The sequence below is a fragment of the Callospermophilus lateralis genome, chromosome 12, assembly GCF_048772815.1.
Source record: "Callospermophilus lateralis isolate mCalLat2 chromosome 12, mCalLat2.hap1, whole genome shotgun sequence".
Classification (NCBI taxonomy): domain Eukaryota; kingdom Metazoa; phylum Chordata; class Mammalia; order Rodentia; family Sciuridae; genus Callospermophilus; species Callospermophilus lateralis.
Genome location: NC_135316.1, coordinates 40,918,145 through 40,929,874, shown reverse-complemented (window position 1 = coordinate 40,929,874; position 11,730 = coordinate 40,918,145). Strand labels below are relative to the sequence as shown.

Genomic DNA, 11,730 nt, shown 5'->3' with positions numbered 1-11,730 from the left:
GACAATGCCAGAAGGTTTTGAAGAGAAATGAATGGGTTATAGCCTTAACCTAACCAGTGAATTAATCCCTGATGGGATTAACTGAGTGGGAACTGGAGACAGGTGGGGTGTGGCTGGAGGAAGTAGTTTACTGGGGTCATGGCTATGGGGTATCTATTTGTATCTGGCCAGCGGAGCCTCTATCTTTGCTTTTTGATCATGAGGTGAGTTGCTTCCCTCTGCTACACTCTTCTGCTGAGATGTTCTGCCTCATTTTGCGCCCTGAGGAATGGAACTGGTAACTTAATAAATCTTTCCTCCTTGACAGTTGTTCTGGTTGGGTCCTTCGTCTTAGCAGTGAAAAAGCTGACCAAAACACATTCTCTGGATGAAAAGTAGTCTGAAAATAACTTACTGATTTATTTTGCTAATTTATTACTTTTAAAAAAATGTATAAGGGTAATATACAATAAAATCTGTATCTAAAGTCTAAAAAAAAACTCTTCTGAAAAGTATTAAAAATTCTAACTGATAATAAAGCATTGTGTTATAGTTTAGTTGGAAACTTTTTTCTTATTTGTATATAATATAATGATCCTTTCTATAGTTAATTATGTTAGATGCAATGATACAAAATCATATGTGTGGCCTGGGGATGTAGCTCAGTGGTGAAGCAATTGCCTAATATGTGCAAGGTCTTTGGTTTGAGCCCCAGTATGGCAAAAAAAAAAAAAAAAAAAAAATTAAAAAAAATATGTAATATTTAAATTAATGAATGCAACTTTGCTTCTTATACTTGAAGTGATAATTAAATAAAACTTTACTGCTCCTACTTGCCGCAGTCTCTGGCTGGGCACAAATCACGAGCCACCACACAGCTTGTAGATTCAAACAGCAATTCTTTATTCCCGAACTCACATAGGCCGTCTACAAACACGTTCTGGGGGAATCCACGTTCTCTGCCCAAATTCACACTCTGCCCAAATCCACTACTCCTGGGCTTCTGTCTCCCAAAATACAGTCTGACCCTAAGAACTCAAGAGGAACTCAGCAGCAGGATACGCCCTATTCTAAAGGGGGAACACCCTAATCTCCTATTATGCTAAACCGCCCTATTCTAAAGGGGGAACACCCTAATCTCCTATTATGCTAAACCGGGAACACCCTAAACACGGATCCGCCCTGGTCCTTGAGCAAGGTCACCTTACATGCAATGTCCTGCAAAATGTCCTATTTCCATGAGTCCTTCCACTAAAGAAACATGGGGGTACGCTGGCAAGGAAATTGTCATACCTACTTGGCTGATGGCTCCCAGCACCTACTAAAGACAATCCAGAGTTAATCTATGCTAACTGAAAAAAACATGACAACTACTTCATCTAGAAGCTCATTAAATTCTCACTGACTCCTCTAAAGCAAACCTTGACTAGACACAGCATGAGCACTTAACTTCAGTATCACGAATTCAGCACCAAATACACATTAACAAGTTTCAAGATCAGATTGTGACCCTCATCATCTGTTTTAAGTTTAACATACTCTGCCAATGAGCTATATACCTAGCTTACTATTTTTCAGTATCTTTTTAAAAACTTTTTTGTGTGTGTGTGTGTGGGGGGGGGCGGGTAGTGGGGATTTAACCAAGGACACTCTACCACTGAGCTACATCTCCAGCCCTTTTTATTTTATTTTATTTTATTTTTTGTTTTGAAACAGTATCTCACTAAGCTTCCTAGGGCCTCACTAAATTCCTGAGGCTGGCCTCAAACTTGAAGTCCTCTTGCCTTGGTCTCCCTGGTTGCTGGGATTACATGCAGGTCACATCATGCCTGACTTTTCGATATTTTTGAAAATTTGTTGGAAGTATTTTGTAATGAAACCCTTTTAGTGACAATAAGAACTCAATTAGTGATGGCCACATTGAGTGTCTTAACTTGCAGGTGTGACAACACTGATGATTTTGTAGTTGAAAGATACTATGTTCATTGTCTCAAAAGAACATAGTTTGGAAAATAAGTGTTGTCAATATCTACTACTTTAGTTGAAACAGATGAAAATTTTGGGAATTGTGTATCTAGTACTTATTCTGTTGTTTATAATAGTAGGAAAGAGGAGAGATGTATCGAGGCAAGGACTATTAAACACAGGAAATGGGAATTGATCTTAAAATTTGTTTCCCTATGGCACAAGTACTAGGATAAAGTATGGTTTCTGAGCAGTTTTTAGAAAAGCATACTGTAGTGAGAAGGCAGAGGTGTGACGTCATAACTTTTTTTGTGTGTGACATTATAATTTTTTGTTGAAGCCCCAGATCTATCAAAAGTATGGAATATTGGGACACACAAAGGGTGTTTTTATGATATTAAGAATGTATCCCATAGATCCTCTCATTCAAACCCTGGGACTTTCAGGAGTCTTAAGGGCGATGTCATCTAGCAGGAGGCTCATGTAGAGAAGAGTTTACCACGTAGAAATCTGCAGAAATAGATTTTCTCTGAGTTAACCCCATTAAAATCTACAAGAGATCTACATAATTTTTAGGAAAAAGTTTTTCACCAGAACACTGCCATCTTGGACTCAAATGGACAGAGAGTGCAAGATGAAAGGAGGCTGTCAGATCCCCAAATTCCACAGCAGTAAGTAAGATTATCAGACCACTCATGCAAACTTGAAACAGGAAGTGGAAGCTGGGAAGGTGCAGTCATATTTATTTATGTGATACACAAAGTAGAAGCCACAAGGAAGAGAGAAGGAGTGGTACTTTCTGCTAAGGTTATTTCTAGGCCTTGAAACACACACAATAAAGGAGCTCCCAATATCAGCCTGGCTAGATTTCAAAACTGTTATGGATCACTGATTCCTTTCATCTTTCCATTTTTCCTTTTATAAAAACACACGTCCATAAGCTATTATGCTCTGCATTCTATTTTGGGTATGTTGAAGGTAGATAACTTGTTTCTTTAGTTTTATAGGTCCAAAGTGGAAAGAAATTGTGCCTCAAAACCTGTATTGAAAGGATTATTCCAAGAACTTTATCTGTACCTGGATTTGATTTAGATGATAAGATTTTGGTTATTGAGCTTTGTCTGTAATGGGATGAGATTCTTAAAATCTTATTTTTCATGTGGGAGGAACTTAAAGAATTGGGGATCATAGGGAGGATGGTGGTGACAGAATTTAAGGTACACCTACATCATCTCCACCTCCTGGTATTAATGCCTTGAGGTATTCATGTCTTGTTTACACAAGACCCAATATTGCTCCTAAACCACAGAAAGTGGTGAATGTGATGGCATTTATTCATAACCTGAACATGATTGTAGAACAGTGTCTCTCACTTGTCTCAGTGGTGTTTCTTTCTCACAATTATTGGTGTTGGAAAAGCAAGTTTCCAGAGTCTTACAGATAAGATATACCAATAACCTGAGCCATCTTGGAAGTGGGCTTTTTCTCTGTTGAACTTTTTTTGGGAGCCCAGCCCTGGATGCAAAAAAATTAAGGTCACTATCTTCTTGCAGCTGAAATTGTTAATTTTTTCCAGTTTTCTCTATACCTGGGTGTTACTGCAATGTAAATGAATTCCCCAAAATTTATACGTGGAACACTTAATTCCCAATGCAACAATGTTGAGAGGTGGGGCATGTAATAAGCAATGGGTAGACTAATGTTATTATTGAAGGAATGGATTTGTTATCTTGGGGGGTGGGGTATATAAAGGATGAATTTGGCCTTCTCATTTTTTCTCACCAGTGTGATACCTTCTACCATGTATGACACAGTAGGAAGGCCCTCACCAGATGTGGTTCCCTGGATCTTGAACTTCCAAGATTTTGGAACCTTGAATCAAGTAAATTTCTTCCTTTCTTTTTATAGTTGGTGTATTAAAAATATACATAATAGTGGGATTCATTATGCCATAATCATACATGACACAACTGTTCAATCTCATTTCACTGTACCTCTCCTTTCCCTCTCTTTCTCCTTTCAATATTCTTGCTCTACTCTAATAACTTCTCTCTCTCTCTCTCTCTCTCTCTCTCTCTCTCTCTCTCTCTCTCTGTCTCTCTTTGTGGTGCTGGGGATTGAACCCAGGGCCTTGTACAAGTTATCCCCAGCCTGCCCCCTTTTTTAAAAATAAAATTGTTTGTTGTTGCTCTTTGCTACTTGGTAGCATTTTACACACAGGCTTTGATCTTCAGAATACCCTGGATTCAGTAGAAAAACCTTTTGAATAAAGTTTTGTACAATAGAAACTTCTCAGCAGTCAAAATTTAGTGTGTAGAAAAATACATGCAAAACACACTTTTCTGAAAACACTTAACTTTGAACAAAGCACCAAACTATACAGCATTTCAAGTCCAACAAAAGTAGTCATCATAAAAGATGTAAAAGTCACCTAATTTCACTAGGAACTCTTCATTTTTTAAACAGAAAACAATAAAAAATATTGTCCACAAACAATATCCCAGGTCTATGGCAAGTTTCAGAAAGCCCTCAACTTCATGCTTTAATAGCAATGAGGTGAGCAGGATCAAGATCTGGAATGTGACCTGTATCCGCCACAACTAACAGTAAGGAGAAGGTAACACCTTCTGCCAGCGGACTCGGCTGACGAGATGTGCTGAGTTCAAAGGAGCTGGCTGTAACAATAAACGAAGAAAACCGCGAAGAAACCATACAGCACATGAACATGAGTTTTGATGGGGGGACTGCTCTGTGAACCCAAGGGTTAGCTCCACACTGGATAGCTCTGGAAAGAGCAAGAGTGAGAGAGCGCACTGGGAACCCCTCTATTTACTGGGGAAAAGACATTCAATAGAATATTCCACCCAAATAAGACAAGGAATAGGGTTTCGAAAGGTGGAGTCTTGCTTGGTGATGTCTTGTGGTCAGCAGATTGATTGACATTTTAACAAGTCACACCCATCTCAGGTGCTGTGTGGGGTCACAGGCAGAGGGAGAGGCCCAATCAGCGTGCAAGGCCAGATCAATCCCCTTATATGTTCAAGTGCGCGTAGCTCACACACACAACCCATGGATGGCTCAACACCTTCTGTAAATCTGATCCTGGTCTTGAGCAGCTCTCCATCTACCTCCTCCTCCACCTCCTCCTCTGTATGATATGCTATAGTAGTCCTGATCTTCATAGCCTACATTATCATATCCTGTCATAATAATCCCCACAATGTGAGCTGCCATAGATTGATCTTCCATGTAAATTCCTGGTGTTGGGTATCTATGGTCTTTTTGTTATAGAGATTCTACCTCTATCAAGCTCCATTCCACTGGCATGTCCTTTAGCTTCCTTGGCATCATCTACATTTTCAAAATATACAAAAGCAGATCCACTTGAACGCCTGGACTGCTGGTCATATAATACAAGAGACACATCAGTAATGGGGCCATATTTACAGAATACTTCGCTCAGATCTCTTTTTGTGGTACATAAACTCAACCCAAACACTCAACAGTTGGGGTCAGCATTCGCCTGATTGCCAACAGGGTGTCTTCGAGTAGATGAGGGAGAATAATTGTGGCTGTGCCTCTGCTATAATCTCTACCCTAAGACCTAGACTGGAACAGCTATCGGAGCAGGACCTTGTATAATGCCTCCGAGAGCTTCTGTGGTTCTAGACCTAGATTCAAATCTCGACCTGGACTTTTATCTGGAGCACTTGGATTCTTCCTTGGTGTGAGACCTTGCAGGGGTATGCCTTGCAGATTTCCCCGTCAGTGAGTGCTTCCACTTCCGGAAGCAGGAGGGGATTCTTAAGAGTAGTGCTTTCTCATTCCAGATCTTCTTATCTGAACTTCATTTTTATTTCTTTTTAAAATTCTTCTGTTTCAAATTCTGACTTCTTTTATCTTCCCCATTTCACACAAATTGCTCAATATTCTATAAATAGGACTTCTGGTCTGATAGAATGCATTCTTTCATTTGTTTTTCATATTTCAGCTTCACTTATTCCTGAGCTTCAAATACTCATTTATAAAATTTGTCAAATGACAACTTCTGCATTTTCCTTCTTCAACATTAACCTGCTCTCTGCCTTTGCGCATGGCTGCTGGCTGACATCGCCGCTCGTTGGGCTACAGTCCAAGTTGCCAATCTCTTGTGTCTTCTCTCTGGAGGCTGTGCGGCGGCCTCACAGGACTTTGGGGTTGCCCAGCTGCTCAGAGCTGACACGCTCTGCACCACTTCCACATGGGCTCTTTTCTACTCTAATAACCTCTTGTCTATTATTATTTCAATTAGTACATTATAATGATAGATACAAGCAAGATTCATTATGGTATATTCATACATAGCATAACTTGGTAGATTTTGTTCCCCAGCACTACCCCATGCCTTTCCCTCTTCTCTTCCTCTCAATTCCCTTCCTCTACTCTAAATTTCTGTTCATTATTAATTATCTAGTCTTTGGCAATCTGTTAATAGCTGCATAAAATGGGCTAAAAACTGAAAAAGAGAAGAATTTATCTGCCCTTCCAGAATCCTGTGTGACAGTTCAGTTTATAATTGGATGTCATTCAATTTTCATAGCAATCACTGGTATTTCTGGCTAAGCTGATGGTCATGAATAGAGAACCCCCACCCCACCCCCATGTCTTTTGGTTAGTGCTAATTTGTTCACTGTTGCATACAAAAGGAAGCCCTTCTTCCTACAGGGACATATGAAGATTGATTCATCAGATCTGTGAAGGTTTGCTTAGCACCTTGTGGATTGGAGGATAAGACTTAACTGATATTATGTTGGAAACTCATTTGTTTCCTTTAGTTTTGTGAGTCAACCATAAAATTGTGTCTATTTTAAAATAGGAATCTCCTCTGTTTTCTTGGGTTCTGCATATTTTGCAGTTCTGAATTTGTAGTTGTCAGCGAAATGGAAGATCAAAAGACCCTAATGCTACATTGATTCATGCAAGTGAGGTAGAAGATTGAATTAAACTGTACACTGTGTGTATATTCCCTTGGAATGACATGCAGAATTGGGGAATTGCCATCATGTCATGTCTCTGGCCTTCTTTATGCCACATTTCTGCTTTTTATTAGGTACTTCCCTTTTGAATGGTCACATTCCACCTAATGTGCAGTCAGCCCTCTTTATTTGTGGGTTCTAAATCCATGGATTCAACCAACTGTAGGTTGGAAATATTTGGGAAACATTTGCACCTGTACTAAACATGTACAGACTTTTTCTTCCTTTTCATCATTCCCCAAACAACAGAGTATAGCAACTATTTCCATGGCATTTACATTGTATTAGGAATCAGAAGTAACCTAGACATGACTTAAAGTATACAGAAAATGTGCATAGATTATATGCAAATACTATGCTATTATTTTTATATAAGGGTCAGTAGCTTCTGTAAATTTTGGAATCTGTGGAGCTCCTGGAACTGAACCTTCTGAATGATTCTGAGGGATGGTTGAACATTTTGCTGATGTAAAATCATGGAAAAATATGTCTCCATTATTAGACATAATTTTTTCTTTATTATTTTCCAGAACTTATTTTTCAAAAATATACTTGCAGTGTTCCCCAACCTGGCTACTCTCTATCCTTTGAGAAGGGTGGTTGGCAAGATTTATTACCAGCCTGAACTTGGGGTGATGTGAACACACCCTGGATTTGAGCAATATCTGCACATGGAAGGAACACTGTTCAGTGTTTTCTCTTCTTCTACTGTTCTTGTCCTTACCCTTCTCATTTCAGAGATCAAAAAGCACGGAAACAAAGAGGTTACAGCTATGGCACACGTAAGCCTACAGAGTCAGTAGGTAAAAATTTCATTTGAAACCTCCTCCTTTGGTCTGTGCCAGATTCTAAACCGTCTCCTACAACAAATTCAATTTATTTAGAAAAATAAGCAGTTCCATGCCAGGAATTCTTGCATTCTCCAAACAGTGAAGAAGCATTTACCTCAGATCTAGCCTCTGAACTAAGCCTGTGCTTGCCTCTAGCACAAAATAGTATCTTTGCCAAGAACCTAGTTCCAAATTTTCTCTCAGCTCTTTCTCTACATACTCAAACAGTAGCACAGGTGGTCACTAGGAAGAGAGAGACAATGCATATTATATAAGAAGAGTGAGTCCAGAGCATCAAGGTGAGGGCCACACCCCAGTGGCTTCTCTTGATATTTGGCTCTGGAAGTCACCTTGGGTTTTTCACCTTTTCAAAATATTTATCTAGTTTAACAAAAGGTACTTGTAATTGTTTTCACGTTATAAAAGATCTAGGCACTTGTTGAAGGAAAGTTGAGAAATTAAGAAAGGAATGAAAACAATACATCCACTGTTTTACAACTTGAGATCGACACATCAAGTTTAGTTCCCTTTTCCATGATCTAGTCTGCTTTAGTATTTGGAATCTCACCACAGACCATTCTTGAATTATGATGGCACAACTGATTTCTTGATTTTACAAAGATATAAAAGTGATACAACTAGAGAAATCACACTTCGAATTTTGATTGTTTCCCAAGTTAGCGTTATGTGGTGTGATGCTCTTTGGTGAGAGTGGAGGGTCCCTAGTGGGCTGAAGTTCCCATCAGCCATGTGGTCGTGGGGTAAACAACCAGCACTCCACTGGTTGTTACTAGTAAGTAGGTTGTTACTTCCTACTTACTACATTTTCAAATTACAATGAGCTTCTCAGGATGTAATGTCATCCTAGGTTGAGGGGCACCCATGCGTTTACAATGCCATATGATGCTTCATTCACTTGATATTCTATCACCAGGTTTTCCTATTCACTAGGAAAAATTCATAATATTTAAAATATCTGCATTACATCCCATCATCCCAAAGAAGTATTAATTCTTCATTAATATATTTAGTATTTACATAATTTTGAGAGTTTATTATACTTGAATATTAATTATAAGTCCACATCCTAATAATGATCAACAAAACTCTATGTAATTTGGTGCCTAGGAATCTCTCTGATTTCATCTCCTATTACTCTGTCTCTTCTCATTCTATTTTGGTCACATTATTCTCTCCCTTGGTAGTGGAACTTTTCTAGTCTCTTTGTACGTCAGGCATTTGCCCTTGCTTTTGGTCTGAAGTGTTCTTTCCCCAAAAGCTTCACAGTTGGCTCCCTCAACTTCTTTGGTCTTTGGGCAAACTTGACCTTCTCAACTCTTAAAATGTTAAAAATGTTAAAAATGATTAGTTCAAACACCATGTTATACATATTTGTATCTTTATAACAATGTAGATTTATAGGGAGAAATTGGTATAATTCATTGTTTGTGTTACTAATGAGAAAGAGCTGTAACATCATGTATAGAAAAAAATTCATTATATAATGATAACAAACTACTATCTATTTTTTCTGAAAGAACATGATTTGATTTAAATATTTAATGCAAAGGTCTGGCTCACAGACCAAATCTAGCCTGCCTCCTGTTATACTGGGATGCAACCAAGTATATTCATTGAGGTACTGTCTATATCCTCTTTAGCATGCAATGACAGAATGACATTACAATGGTGAGATCCCAGAATAGTAGTGTGACACTTCACTGTTGATGTGTCGTGACCAATTATTGTATATACATCTGTATCAAAAACAGTGTTGGCCTGGGCATGGTGGCATACACCTGTAAACAACTTGGGAGGCTGAAGCAGGAGGATCACAAGTTTGAGGTCAGTCTTAGCAATTTAGCAAGACCCTAAGCCACTTTGTGAGACCCTCTCTCAAAATAAAAAATAAAAAGGACTGAGGTTGTGCTCAGTGGTAAAGTGCCTCTGGTTCAATCTGCATTATCAAACCAAACCAAACCAAACCCAGTATTGACATTATGAAAGTATCCAGATTCACGGTCAAATTTAGAGCTGTTGAAACATTTTTTTTTAAAGAAAAATTGGGATAGTTTCTCCTATAAAAAGTATTTTTAGAGTTGTGGGACTATTATCAGTTTTCTTTCAAAAGCAGAAAGTAATCAGAAATCTTATACTTTAACACAATTTTTCTACTTTGGTTTTGACATGGATTCATGTAGTCTAAATGTAAAGATTAAATATTTGAAACAGGACAATTTTCAAACTACTTGGGAATACACTACTAAAATGCTTACTAATATATACCCACTAACCCATGCTCACCATTTGGATAAATGCTTTATGTATCAAAAATTTTCTGGAAGAATCTATTTTTTTTCTCCCTCTAAATTAAGTTGCTTAACCAGCAAATGTGTGATCAAATCTGTTGTAGGTTGATGCTAACATGATTATTTATGTAAAATCATAATCCATTAATTCTTTCATGTTACCTAGATTAACTTGTATGGAATACAGCCCAGTTTCGTGTTTCTATTTCTTAATACTTTTGGAAGTATTTGAAATATAGTTTAGTTCTCTTTTTACTAAACAAATTTAAAAAATTTTTCTACTTTGGTGTGAGTCTTGTCTCCTCTTTCTTTCACTCTCTCTCTCCACAAACACAGATACACACACCAATAATTGAGTGGATATTGTATTAACTTAGGAACTTGTCAAATAACTTAAAGGGGGAATTTTCTCTTCATCTCACTTGATATCACTGATATTTTAAAATTATTATTTTTAACTAAACATGTAAATCCTTGAGGTAATTTGCTGTTCTGGTGAGCAGCAAATTATCTCAACATTGCTTAATGTTTCTCTGTGATCCATCTTCCCTGAATCTTAGAAGCAGTTAGGAATTCTCATTCATCTCCACTCCAGTTGTTGCAGATATTGTAGATTGATTCTCTCAACACCCAAACTCCTTCTTCCTTGATTTCTTCTCCTATACATTGTAGGGAGGGGGGAAGTATACTCAGGATATCTCCTCTTATAAGTCAAAGTGACTGTGTAACATGATTCTGGGCAATGAGCTATTGAAATAAATTCTGAGGGGACACTTTCCCTCCTTGTCTTGCCAAATAAAGTATAGCTAGGTAAAGAAGGAGATTTTGCCCTTCACCTTGCCCTTCACCCTACTTTTGTAAATGCAAAGTGGTGTGGAGCCATAAGGATGAAATTCACCATCCCGTAAAATTCAGAACAGGAAAACTTGAAGCATCTGTATTTCAGAAGTGTTTCTTTGTTTTTTTGGTGGTGGTGGGGGGAGTCAGGGTGGGTACCAGGGATTGAACTCAGGGGCACTCAACAACTGAGCCACATCCCTAGCCCTATTTTGTAATTTATTTAGAGACAGGGTCTCCCTGAGTTGCTTAGAGGCTTGCTGAGTTGCTGAGGCTGGCTTTGAATTTGAAATTCTCCTGCCTCAGCCTCTAAGCCACTGAGATTACAGGTGTGCACCACCGCACCTGGCCTGGATTCTTGTTATTTGACAGACACACACCATTTCTTTTAATCACTGTTGGGTTTTCTGTTATTTGCAACTAAGATCAACCCTAACTCACTAGTCTTGCTTTCACCTCTTTTTATACTGTCACTTGTTCTCTTGTAAAATTTTGTCATCCCAACTTCGTCTCCACTGTTCTGAGGAGCTGCCTGACACAATGATGTCTTTCTAGTCTCATTTTCCACTAAAGGTACACAATGCACAAAAAACAGTGGAGTGACTGGGATCATGGTGAAGGCAAATTTTACTCTCATCTGATGTCCTTCATTCATCTATTTTTTTTTTAAAGAGGGAGAGAGAAGAGAGAAAGAGAGGATTTTTTTTTTTAATATTTATTTTTTAGTTTTCGGCGGACACAACATCTTTTTATGTGGTGCTGAGGATCGAACCCGGGCCGCACTCATGCCAGGCG

General features: G+C 38.4%; 1 pseudogene; it reads right to left on the bottom strand.

Moving 5' to 3' along the window:
- Positions 1 to 4,479: 4,479 nt before the first annotated feature.
- Positions 4,480 to 11,730, bottom strand: part of LOC143411379 (uncharacterized) — a 57,722-nt pseudogene continuing 50,471 nt past the window's right edge.